The 12,844-nt window shown below is 45.6% G+C and overlaps 1 protein-coding gene across 2 annotated transcripts in view; it reads right to left on the bottom strand.

Annotated features, from left to right (window-relative positions):
* LOC135211182 (uncharacterized) overlaps positions 1–12,844 on the bottom strand; it is a 57,992-nt gene that overhangs the window by 35,001 nt on the left and 10,147 nt on the right. For both annotated transcript variants that reach the window (XM_064244396.1, XM_064244397.1), the window contains exon 2: positions 4,835–4,968. The gene's annotated coding sequence lies outside the window, so the exon portion shown is untranslated. The remainder of the gene's footprint in view (positions 1–4,834; positions 4,969–12,844) is intronic.

Below are 12,844 nucleotides of genomic sequence, written 5' to 3'. Positions count from 1 at the left end.
AAGCAGCCGCGCTTCCCTCAACAAGTTCCTACAGTGCCGTTAGTGCAGACAGCTCAGCCCTCCACGTCTAAAGGTCAATCACAGCCTATTTATGTGATATCCCTCAGCCTCAACCCTCCACCTCATACGCCATCTCTCCAGCTTACAATCCAGCCTTCGAGAGTCAAGCTTCTCAGAAGTATGACCGCTCGAACAAGGGAGGCAGAGGTAAGCGTCCTTTCGTGGGAGAGGATCGGGAGGCCCCTTCAATAGGGGAAAGCACTTCAGAGGAGGTCGAGGGGGTTACCAGAACCATGAGGAACTTCAGGTAGGAGGGAGGCTGTTTTCACGTTTCGCCACCGGTGGAACTTCAGCCAGTGGGCTCAAAGCATAGTGTCAAAAGGGCTGGGTTGGAGCTGGTTGACGAACCCACCTCCAGCCAGACCTTTCCGTCAACTTCCTTCCAACGAATTGACAGAGTACGCAGAGGACCTCCTTCAGAAAGGAGCTATAGTCAAAGTCAAGAGATTAAAATTTCAAGGTCGCTTGTTCAGCGTCCAAAGAAAGGCTCAAACAAAAGAAGGGTAATCTTAGACTTGTCCCGCTTAAACTTAGCCATCCCGCTGCGACAAGTTCAAGATGCTCACGATCTCACAGGTGCGGACCTTACTTCCCCGTGGGGCCGTCACCACCTCTATCGATCTTACAGACGCCTACTATCATATCCCTATTGCAAGACACTTCCGTCCGTATCTGGGATTCAAGATAGGAGACCAGACGTTCTCCTTCAAGGTAGTCCCGTTCGGGCTCAACGTGGCAACCCAGGGTGTTCACGAAGCTAGCGGAAGTAGTAGTGCAACAGCTCAGAGCTCAAGGGATTATGGTAGTAGCGTATCTCGACGATTGGTTGATCTGGCCCCATCAGTCGAAGAATGCAACAAGGCCACACTGAAGTGATCCAATTCCTAGAATATCTAGGATTCAAGATAAACAGATCCAAGTCCAGACTCACCCCAGAGTCAAACTTTCAGTGGCTAGGCATTCAATGGAATCTATCCTCACACACTCTGTCGATTCCATCCACCAAAAGGAAAGAAATAGCGAAGTCAGTCAAGCAATTTCTAAGTCACAAACTAGCATCGAGGAGAGCTCAGGAAGAATCCTCGGCTCTCTCCAGTTTGCTTCAATAACGAACATCTTAATGAAAGCCAAACTGAAAGATCTAACCAGGATCTGGCGATCTCGAGCAAATGTCAGGTCGAGGGACAAGCTATCCTCAGTACCTCTGATTCTAAAGAACCGGCTTCGCCGTGGCAAAAGTCAAGAATCTGTCAGTGGCAGTCCCCTCTTCAGTTCCCTCCACCAGGGATTACCATCCACACAGACGCGTCCTTAAGCGGCTGGGAGGGTACTCCCAGGTCCAAAAAGGTGCAAGGAATTTGGTCACCCCAGTTCCGTCAGTTCCATATAAACGTACTGGAGGCAATGGCAGTCTTCTTGACTCTGAAAAGATTACGCCCACCAAGGTACTCCCACATAAAGCTAGTCTTGGACAGCGCAGTGGTAGTACATTGCATAAACAGAGGAGCTCCAAGTCACGTCATCTAAATCACGTCATGATAGCCATCTTCTCCCTGGCAGACAAATTCAGTGGCATCTTTCCTCCACCCACATAGCTGGAGTAAGAAACGTCATAGCAGACGCCCTATCCGATCAGTACCCCTAGAGTCGGAATGGTCTCTAGACGAGAGTTCGTTCCAATGGATCCTTCAAAGAGTCCCAGGGCTACAGGTGGATCTCTTCGCATCACAAGCGAACCAAAAACTACCGTGTTATGTAGCCCCCAACCTGGACCCTCTGGCTTACGCCACGGACGCCCTGGCTCTGGACTGGAACAACTGGGAGAAGATTTACGTATTCCCTCCAGTGAATCTCCTTATGAAGGTCTTAGACAAACTCAGGACATTCAGGGGTCAAGTGGCTCTAGTAGCCCCAGACTGGCCGAGAGCAATTGGTACCACCCTGATCCTGGAACTGGGTCTTCGTCCCCTTCGATCCCCAGTCCCAAGCTCTCCAGTCAGTACAAACGAAGACTGTGTTCGCTTCCTCAGGGATTCTCAAAACCCTAACTTTATGGATTTCATGAAGTTTGCGGCAAAAAAGAGATGCGAATATTGACCCTCAGAATATTCTTTTCCTGGAATCCGATAAAAGGGATTCAACTTTGAGGCAGTATGATGCTGCCGTCAAAAAGTTAGCAATCTTCCTGAGAGAGTCAGATATCAGAATCATGACAGTTAATTCTGCTATATCCTTTTTCAGATCTTTATTTGAAAAAGGGTTTAGCAGCTAGCACGATTACGACAAACAAGTCAGCATTGAAAAAAGATATTTCAATTTGGATTTAACATAGACTTGACAGATACCTATTTCTCGTCTATTCCTAAAGCATGTGCTAGACTTAGGCCCTCGGTCAGGCCTACGTCCGTCAGTTTTCATGTTTCTTAAACGATGTTCTAAAACTGGCTTCCGAACCGATAATGACACATGCTCGTTTATGATGCTCCTGAGAAAAACTCTGTTTTTATTAAGCCTAGCTTCAGGAGCAAGAATTTCAGAACTGTCGGCTTTATCCAGAGATCCGGATCATATTCAATTCCTTCCCACGGGGAAGTGCTACTTTCTCCGGAACGTAGCTTTTTAGCAAGAATGAAGATCCTTTGATGAGGTGGGAACCTTGGAAGGTACTACCCCTTCCACAAGATGTTTCCCTTTGTCGTCCGGTTTCAACCTTACGAGCCTTTCTATCCAGGACCTCCTCGTCCTCATCGGGGCCCCTCTTTAGGAGGGAAAAAGTGGTACTTTATCCACTAAAGGCATCAGGCAACAAATCCTGTACTTTATCAAACAAGCCAATCCTGACTCCTTTCCAAAAGCACATGATGTCAGGGCAGTAGCCACCTCAATTAATTACTTCCAACATATGAATTTTGCTGATTTAAAGAAGTATACCGGATGGAAATCGCCGACAGTGTTCAAACGTCACTACCTTAAGTCCTTGGAAGCTCTGAAATTCCCAGCAGTAGCAGCGGGTAACATAGTTTCCCCTGACTCTAGCTAGATTTATAGTAGAAGATTCAGTCCTCCTTTCTAACCTGCCTCACCCAACAGTTCGTCTATTCCTGCCTTGTTCATTAACATTTACCTTGTGTCTTAGCTGCTTTATGATTGTATAGTGCCCCTTTTGTCTGGTTAGGGACACTCACATCTGATTACCATACTGATCTCATAGATGTTATCCCCTTATTTTTATGCTAGGGGATACATCATAATGCAATGGTTACGGGTTTTTGTATTATAAGTCATATACATTCCTAAGATATTTTATTTTATCATTGATCAAATATTTATGTAAATTTATACTAATTGCTATTTCTATTTTTGATACATGTTGTTACACAGATTTATTGTGATAGGTAATCATTGTACCTATTTGTATATATGTAAATTACCTTATATTATTAACATAATTAGATTTAAGGGTAATTTAAGCATAATTCTGATTTTGTTTTACTGTGTACTTGTATCTTTTTAGCAATTATATTCATTCTTTTATTTTGTATCTTTTTATTTGAGACCTATTTTATTTTATTATATTTTATTTACTTTGTTTACAATCTTGTGCTGTTTCTCTGGTACGATTTCGCGCAAGCGACACGAGCTGAGCCCAGAAAAAGGATTTTGACGTAAGGAAAAATCTATTTCTGGGCGATTGGCTCGTGTCGCCAGCGAAATAACCCCCCCCTACCCATCCCTTCGCTCAAGATTGTCTGCTAACTTCAGGATGGCCACTAGAGGCGCAGCAGTCGCAAGCATGGGATGTAGTAGTAGTAGTATCGAGCTGCTCCCTCTGTGGGGACGGCTCCCCTCTTGGAGGGTTTTTGTAGTGGGAGATTTTCTATTGGCATTTGGCTCGTGGTAGTGGTCTCACTCGCCTAGTGTTCATACCGACACCCTCCTAGAGGTGGTGAGCGAGTCAGTCATACTGACCTTTTTCTTTATTTTATTTATTCTCTTGGTATGTAGTTAGATAAATTTTACCCTAGAAATAATAGATTAAAGGATATTTCGCTGGCGACACGAGCCAATCGCCCAGAAATAGATTTTTTCCTTACGTCAAAATCCTTTTATTATTATTATTATAAAATTTACTACAAATTTTGAGTCGAAACCCGATTATGTCAAATTCTAATATGGTTGAGAACTGGGGTTCTACTGTAGTATATATCAACTTTTCTGAAAGGACGAAACCACTGATTATTTATCACTAGTAACAAGGATGATAATGGAGAGAGGAAAAGTACTCTTCTTTGAATCAAGGTACAGCATAAGGCTATATATACTGTCTTACACTGCATTTCATTTTCTCTTTTACAATCATCAGTTTGGTTAGGATTATAATAGCAAAATGTACAAATTAGTCACTGAAAATTCTTAAACAAGATACCTTTATATGTACAAATTAGTCACTGAAAATTCTTAAGCAAGAGACCTTTATTTAAGTTTATACATAGTAGTAATCAGTATTTCTTTCTTTCACTCAAAAGTCACATGAAATTGGAGGCAAATGTTAAAACATAAGCTACAAATTGGTGTTATATTTATTATATGACAAGGAAGGGTTAATAGAACAAGTGTTCATCTCTGTTTGAAAGATGTAAGAGCCTCTATCTTCTTGACAAAATTTGGCATTCTAACTCTATGTACATACAAAGCTAAAGAAATTAATTACACACATACTTTTACTATGGAAGACACCTGAAAATAAAAAAAAAAATGAAAAAAAAGTACCTACCACATTATCTTAACATATCCAGAGATCAGTTCATTATAATTTCATGTTAAATTGAGTATAGTGTACAATCACTCATCTCTAACATCTACCAGTTCAGTGGATTGTTATTTTGAAGTTTCCTGTTTTGTGTAGCTCTGAAAGATGAAAAATGCAAGTTATTAACGGTATGCTTGATTTTTTTTAGTTTTAAAGGCATTCTATCCTTCAACTAGCATAATGAAATCCTAATATCACTCAGGTGGAAAAAAGATATCATTTCACTTACAGTATACATCTTCAGACAATTATAAACTCCTTTAAAAACAATAAGTATTATACAACTGTACCAATGACATGATGGAAATATTACTCAAGAATTATGATGTTGCATTCCTAAACACAAAACTCTTGGTCCAGTTATATCAACATGATCTTGCATCTAATTCATCACATGGGCATAATTTTCATTATGGTACAGTACTTAACTCTGAGATTCTTATAATGTCAAAATGACAACCTCTTCCCAACCCCTCGAATCCTGATGACATAAGTTGCAGGAAATTTTCAGCAAACATTTCAGCACTGATTTTTAGTTTGTTGTTTTCCATTTTTTAACAGAATACAAGAAACTGAAGATATTTGGCTTCTAAATGGCATCAAACCAGATTTTTAACATGAAAAATGATATTGTTAAACTACAATAAAGTTTTGTACATACTTACCTGGCAGATATATACTTAGCTATAGTCTCCGACGTTCCCGACAGAATTTCAAATCTCGCGGCACACGCGACAGGTAGGTCAGGTGGTCTACCTTACCCGCCGCTGGGTGGCGGATGTACGAACCACTCCCGTAAGCTTGTCAGATTTTTCTCTTCCACCTGTCTCCTGAGGGGAGGCTGGGTGGGCCATTAATCGTATATATCTGCCAGGTAAGTATGTACAAAACTTTATTGTAGTTTAACAATATCATTTTTGTACATGAACTTCCCTGACAGATATATACTTAGCTGATTGGCACCCTTGGTGGAGGGTAAGAGACAGCTCAATAATACAGGTAAGACGGGAAACAACTAATGTTGTAGGATATAAAAACCTTGGTTCTCACCTTTTCAGGATGAAGACTTCATAGATACTATCTCTGAGTCTGCATTGCCTGGAGAGCTACAGCTAGGACGTGACCTGATGCTGAAAGACTTTCGGATCTACCACTGGGATATGTGATCCCCTATTGTGGTAGAATCCAAGTCGGATGCTGTTAGAGGGACCTTGTCCGCTTACCTAACAGATCCTTACCACTACCTCTGCAAGGAGCCAAAACCCACCAGACCACCTAACCAAAATACAAAGGGTTTAATATTACGACAAAAAGAGGTGCTCCTGCAACCTCTTTCAGACAACCAAAAAACAACAATATAAAATATAGGGTAACATATAAAAAATTACACAGGATAAGTTTCAGCTCCCTGCCCCAGCACCGAATCCGCCGATACGAAAGGACCCAAGGCGAAGCATTTATCATATGTGATTTTTTACATCACGTAGGTAGTGGTTTGCGAAAACCGATTGGCATCTCCAAAAAGTCGCCTCCATCAAGTTCCGCACAGACATATTTTTTCTGAATGCAAGCGAAGTTGCGATGGCTCTCACCTCGTGAGCTTTCACTTTCAGTAGTCTAAACTGATCTTCCTTACAGGCAACATGTGCCTCTGTAATAAGGCTTCTCAGAAAAAAGGAAAGAGCATTCTTCGACATGGGCCGAGTGGGGTGTTCCTTTACGGAGCACCAAAGTACATCTTGATTAGCCTTAAGTTGTTCCTTCCTCTTAAGGAAATACTTCATAATTCTCATAGGGCAAAAGAGTTCTTTCAGGCTCTTCCCCTACTAGAAAAGATAAACTACGAACTTCAAAGCTGGGCCAAGGGCGTGATGGGTTTTCATTCTTTGCAAGGAAACTTGGAAGAAACGAACATACCATAGAATCTTCCTTAAACCCTACATTGCCCTCAATAGCTTGGAGCTCACTCACTCTTTTAGCTGTACTAGGGCCAAAAGGAAGATAGCCTTCTTCGTCAAGTCCTTGAAAGAGGCTAAGCCAGGAGGTTCGAATCTAGACGATCCAAGGAATTGTAGGACTACGTCTAGATTCCAGTTCGGTACTACATGAGGACGCTTAATGGTTTCAAATGATCTAATAAGATCATGCAGGTCCTTATCATCGGATATATTTAAGCCTCTATGCCGAAATACCGCCGCCAACATACTGCGGTATCCCTTAATAGTTGACACAACCAGATGACATTCTTCTTTGAGGAAAATAAGGAAATCCGCAATTTGGGTCACAGAGGTACTGGAAGAGGAAATGTTCTTCCTCTTGCACCAACGTCTGAAGACATCCCACTTTGACTGGATATACACGCAAGGAAGGTCTCCTCGCTCTTGCGATTGCTTTAGCAGCTGCTGCTGAAAAGCCTTTCGCTCTGACCAAACTTTGGACAGTCTGAAACCAGTCAGACTGAGAGCGAGGAGATTTTTGTGGTACCTGTCGAAGTGGGGTTGTCTGAGTAGATCGCTCCTTAGCGGGAGCGATCTTGGAAGGTCCACCAACCATTCCAGTACCTCTGTGAACCATTCTTGGGCCGGCCAAAAGGGAGCGATTAAGGTCATTCTCGTTGAATCGGACTCTACGAACTTCTTGATAGTTAGCCCCAGGATCTTGAAGGGGGGAAACGCGTAGACGTCGAGTCCGTTCCAGTCTAGAAGAAGAGCATCTATTGCTATGCCTCTGGATCCGATATCGGAGAGCAGTAAGGATCCAGCCTCTTGTTCTTTGACGTGGCAAAGAGGTCTATGTGTGGCCTGCCCCATAACTTCCACAGGTCTCTGGCATACATCCAGATGAAGGGTCCACTCTGTGGGAAGGACCTGAAATCTTTCCTGCTGAGGAGATCTGCTCTTACATTCCTTTCTCCCTGCACGAACCTGGTGAGAAGCTTGATTCCTCTTTTCTTCTGCCCACAGAAGAAGGTCTCTTGCTGTCTCGTACAGGGAGAAGGAATGCGTCCCCCCTGTTTCCTGATGTATGCCAGAGCTGTAGTGTTGTCCGCGTTGACCTGCACTACCGATCTTCTGACTTTGGGCTCGAAAGCCTTCAGAGCCCACCACACAGCCATCAACTCCTTTCTGTTGATGTGCCAGGCTACCTGGTCCCCCACCCAGGTACCTGACACTTCGTTGGTTCCCAGAGTTGCACCCCACCCCATGTCCGACGCGTCGGAGAACAACACCAGGTTGGGGGTCTGTGATTGAAGAGACAGTCCCTTCGCAAAGAGGTTGGGATCTGTCCACCATAAGAGATGTTTCTTGATGTCCTGGGATAACTACAGGAGAACGTCAATCCTGAGAACGACGACTCCAATTCCCGATGAAGAAAGAATTGGAGCGGTCTCAGGTGCAACCTTCCTAGGGAAACGAATTGCTCCAGAGAGGAGAGTGTCCCCAGCAGACTCATCCACTCCCTCACTGTGCATACTTCTTTCCCTAAGAAGGTTGTTACTCTCTCGAATCCTCGGGCTATCCTTTCCTGCGAGGGAAAAGCCCGAAAACTCAGAGAGTTCATCTGTATCCCGAGATACACACACTCTTGCTCGGGAATTAGTGATGACTTCTTGAAATTGACGAGAAGTCCCAAAGCCTTCGTCAATTCTAAAGTTACTTGTAAGTCCTTCAAACAACGATCTTCTGAATTGGCCCTTATTAGCCAATCGTCGAGGTACATGGATATCCTCACCCCTTTCAAATGAAGCCATTGAGCCACATTCCTCAAAAATCCCCAAATCCCCGTGAACACTGAGGGCCGTCGAGAGGCCGAAACACAGAGCCCTGAACTGAAAAACTTTTGAAAAATTTTCCCCCCCATCATGAATCTGAGAAACTTCCTCGAGGAAGGATGGATCGGTACGTGGAAGTAAGCGTCCTGAAAATCCAAGGAAACCATCCAGTCCCCTGGACGAAGTGCTGCCAGCACTGATGAAGGCGTTTCCATCGTGAACTTCTTCTTTTTACTAACGAAGAAGTTCAGGGCGCTTACATCCAACACCGGTCTCCATCCCCTGAGGACTTCGGAACTAGGAAAAGGCGGTTGTAGAAGCCCGATGAATGATGGTCTGTCACTAGTTCGATAGCCCCCTTCTCCAGCATCTGATCTACTGCTAGATGGAGAGCTTGATTCATGATGGGGTCTCTGTACCTGGTTCCGTCAGTTCCCTTGGGATGGTCGTCAAGGGAGGTCTTTCGACGAAAGGGATGAGGTAACCTCTCCTCAAAATAGAAAGGTCCAAGGATCCGCCCCTTTTTGGGCCCAGACTTCTGCAAACTCTAAGAGTCTGGCGCCCACCGTTGTTTGAAGGACTTGCAAGTTATTTGGGGGGCTTTAACAGACTTGGCGAAAGTCTTACCCTTCTTGAAGGTCTACGACCTCTAAACGTAGAGGTTCTTGATGAAGATGCCCCTCGAAAGGGTTCTCGAACACTTGCCTTTTCCTTCTTAGCTTGGTAGGAAAGGAAAGGCGAGGTTTTCTTGCCGACTGTGCAAAAGGTCCTGGGTGGCTTTGGCCGAAAGTGACCTCGAAATGTCCTGCACTCGATGTTTCGGGAACAACTGAGTAGGACCGAGGAGCAAACAGCAAAGAAGACCTCTGAGCATGGGAGACCGACTTCGTTAAGAAGGAACAGTAAACCGACCTCTTCTTCACGATGCCGGCCCCATAAAGGGAGGCGATTCACTCGCTCCGTCTCTTACTGACTTGTCCATACAAGACAAAACACACATAAGATCATCTGGTGAAATTGACTCTGGGCACTTACAATTTTCAATTTTTTCTTGGCTAGGACTCCCAACGACCAATCAAGGAAGTTAAAATACTTCTAGCACTCTAAACATACCTTTGAGCAAATGATCCAATTCGTTCATTGCCCAAGTCGTCTTAAGCAGAGTTAAGGGCAGTTCTCCTTGTCGAATCTACCAGTGCCGAAAAATCCGAATCAGCCGAAGACGGTAGACCCAATCCTAAGGGCTCTCCTGTTTCGTACCAGAAACCAGCGCGTCCTGATAACTTCGAAGGAGGAAAAGCGAACATCGTTTTCCCCGCTTCTTTCTTTGGAAGCCATCCCCCCAGGAACCAAAACTCCTCCAGTGGCCTTCTTCATAGAAAGAGTTGGCCTTCATCCTCACACAAGAAGAACTCTTCGCTGTCTTCGCCGTTGAAAAAAGTGAGTGAGGAGAAGGAGGAGCCGTAGGCGTAAGGGAATCCCCAAAAACTTGTAAAAGTAGCTCTGTAAGCTTCTTGTAAGAAGAGACAGCAGCAGAAGTGTTCGGTTCCTCATCCGAACCTTCTAGGACGTCTTGTCGAGGCGAGCGCGGAAGACTAGGTGACGAAGGGATCCTAGCAGGAGTTGAGCGAGAGGTTGGAGAACGCCCTCTCTTAGAAGAGTTCACATCCACTGGAGAACGATGAGAAGATCTGGGAAGTATACGATGAGACTCCCTCTTCGAGGTATACGGAATCTCAGCCGAAGGAGAGGTAGGGCTCCTACTCCGAGAATTCTCGGAAACATCCGCAGGGCGCTTACGAGGAGGCGAGCGCCTACTATACTCTGCACCTATCCTGGGGCGAGCGGCTGCCAGGAGAAGAGCGCCTATCGAGAGCAGAGCGCTTGCGCGGCTCTCCATACCTGTCCAGTTGCGTACGATCAACGGAAGTTCGACTGGAAGGCGAAATGCGCCTACTAGGAGAAGGCTGCTTGCGAGACTCTTGACGTCTAACAAGAGGGTAACATTCAGGAGAAGGGCGCTTCAAAACTAACGAGCGCCTACTTGGAGAAGGGCGCTTCCGGGATTCCTGGTGCCTACCAAGAGACAAACGGTCAGGAGAAGTGCGCCTAGAAGCGGGAGAGGCCTACCTACACGGAGAAGGGCGCTTGAAAGACTCTTGTTGTCTGCCTTAGGAGAATAATCAGGAGTATGAGCGCCTTAAAATTAAGAGACGAGCGCCTACTAGGAGAGCTATGTGCAGTAGGCTCTTGGCGCCTACCTTGCGGGGAGCGGCTAACAGTAGGCCGTCTATCATGCACACGACTCCTACCAGACTCTAGATGCCTGTCAGGTGAGAAGTCACGATCCGATACTCGAGGAGAGTGACATCTGGAAGAAGAACGCCTACTTGTATAAGGGCGCCTTCTATAATCTTGAGGCTGCTGAGGAGAAGTCTCACGCGAGGGAGTTGAAGAAATCGCGTGATGAGCAGGTGCAGTGCGCTTACCGGAAGCGGGAATCCATCTGGAGAAAAAACTTCTTTCTCCATAGCGTCCTACCGATGTTTGGCGCCTTGAAATTGAAAGAGAGCCAGGCGAGCGAGGGCGCTCACAGCTAGTGAGGGCGCTCCCGCGAGCGAGGGCGCTCACACGGGAGCCCCCACCTTCCATACGAAACCCTCCCCATAATGAATGGCGAACGATCCTCTGAAGAGCGGCGCCTAGATCTCTTGATCGGAAGAGAAACGTCCTTCTTCCTACGTGATTCTAACTGCTAGAGAGTCTGCTAGCGCCGTGATCTGAGCTTGAAGTCCGCAGTACTCTCGTAGGAGAATCTTCTAATTCTTCCTCGAAGCAGGCTCCGAGCGCGGAGCGCGAGAAGAAGAACGATCAACAGGATTTCTTGTGTTTCTTCGCCTCCACCGACGATTCTTCCGGGAAAACCTCCGGACTAGAAGCCAAAGGACTGCAGGGAGCCTTCCAAGCCCTCTTCAACGGGCGCGACGCATCCGGGGAGTTCCAACCTCTCTTCGGAGAGGGAGACGACGAAGAGGAGAAGCATTGGCGTAGGAGCTCCTTCTTGTAGCGATCCGAGGCAGCCTGGGAAGCGTACTTCAGGATCTGCCGAGGGTGAACGCCTGACCGGTGGGGGCTCTCCCTAGCCCTCCTGCGGCTTTCGACTTTCCTACTCCACTGGAACTGGGAGTCTGGAAGAGGTCTAGGCCTAGAGGCACTAAGGAGCCGGTCAGACGCACCCTCCACAACACTGGGGACACTGCACTGATCACTAACACTCTCCTTACCTTCCAACTGACGAATCTTCTGATCCACAGAACGATTCTTGGCTTTCAGAGCTGGCCGCCTCCGAAGGCGAATCTCCGGCTTCGGTGCGGGGAGCCGGGGCTGCAACTTGGGAAGAAGGTTCTAATTCTACGTTAGTACTATTAGGATCCACATCCAACTCACTCATTCTAGATCTGCTAGAACTTCTAGAGGAAGCCTTACGCACTCTATCACGTTCCAACTTCCTAACATAAGAAGAGAGAGCCTTATATTCTTCTTCATTCAATCCCTTACATTCACTACAAGGGTTAGCAAACGCACAATCATTCCCCCTGCATTTCATGCAAACCGTGTGGGGGTCTACCGAAGCTTTCGGCAACCTCACCTTACATCCTTCATTCACGCAAACCCTAAAAAACAACACCGAAGTTTTAACTACCGATTCTAGATCAGACATCGTTAAAGAAAATCAAACTCAAAATCAAACCGGTCCACAATCAGCGTATGCCAAGCCAAACAAAGCGAATACGTCACCAAAAGAAGTCCAAATTAACTCCAGGCAAGCGAGAATCGAAAAACTATCGAGAGGAACCGACAACAGTTGTTATCGTTCCCGCGACAGAGAAAAATCTGACAAGCTTACGGGAGTGGTTCGTACATCCGCCACCCAGCGGCGGGTAAGGTAGACCACCTGACCTACCTGTCGCGTGTGCCGCGAGATTTGAAATTCTGTCGGGAACGTCGGAGACTATAGCTAAGTATATATCTGTCAGGGAAGTTCATGTACAAAAATAAATTTACAATGCACAATAAAAGAAAAGCCCATATGCTGTGAGCGGGGTTTGCTACAGATGAATTTAGGAACCGCATGATTTAAGAGGGTTTAATTTCAGTAGCATGTTTCAAGATGCCATTCAATTTCATCAAATACAAATACT

The sequence above is a fragment of the Macrobrachium nipponense genome, chromosome 4, assembly GCF_015104395.2.
Source record: "Macrobrachium nipponense isolate FS-2020 chromosome 4, ASM1510439v2, whole genome shotgun sequence".
In the NCBI taxonomy this organism is placed as follows: Eukaryota; Metazoa; Arthropoda; class Malacostraca; order Decapoda; family Palaemonidae; genus Macrobrachium; species Macrobrachium nipponense.
This window is presented reverse-complemented; position numbering and strand designations above follow the sequence as displayed.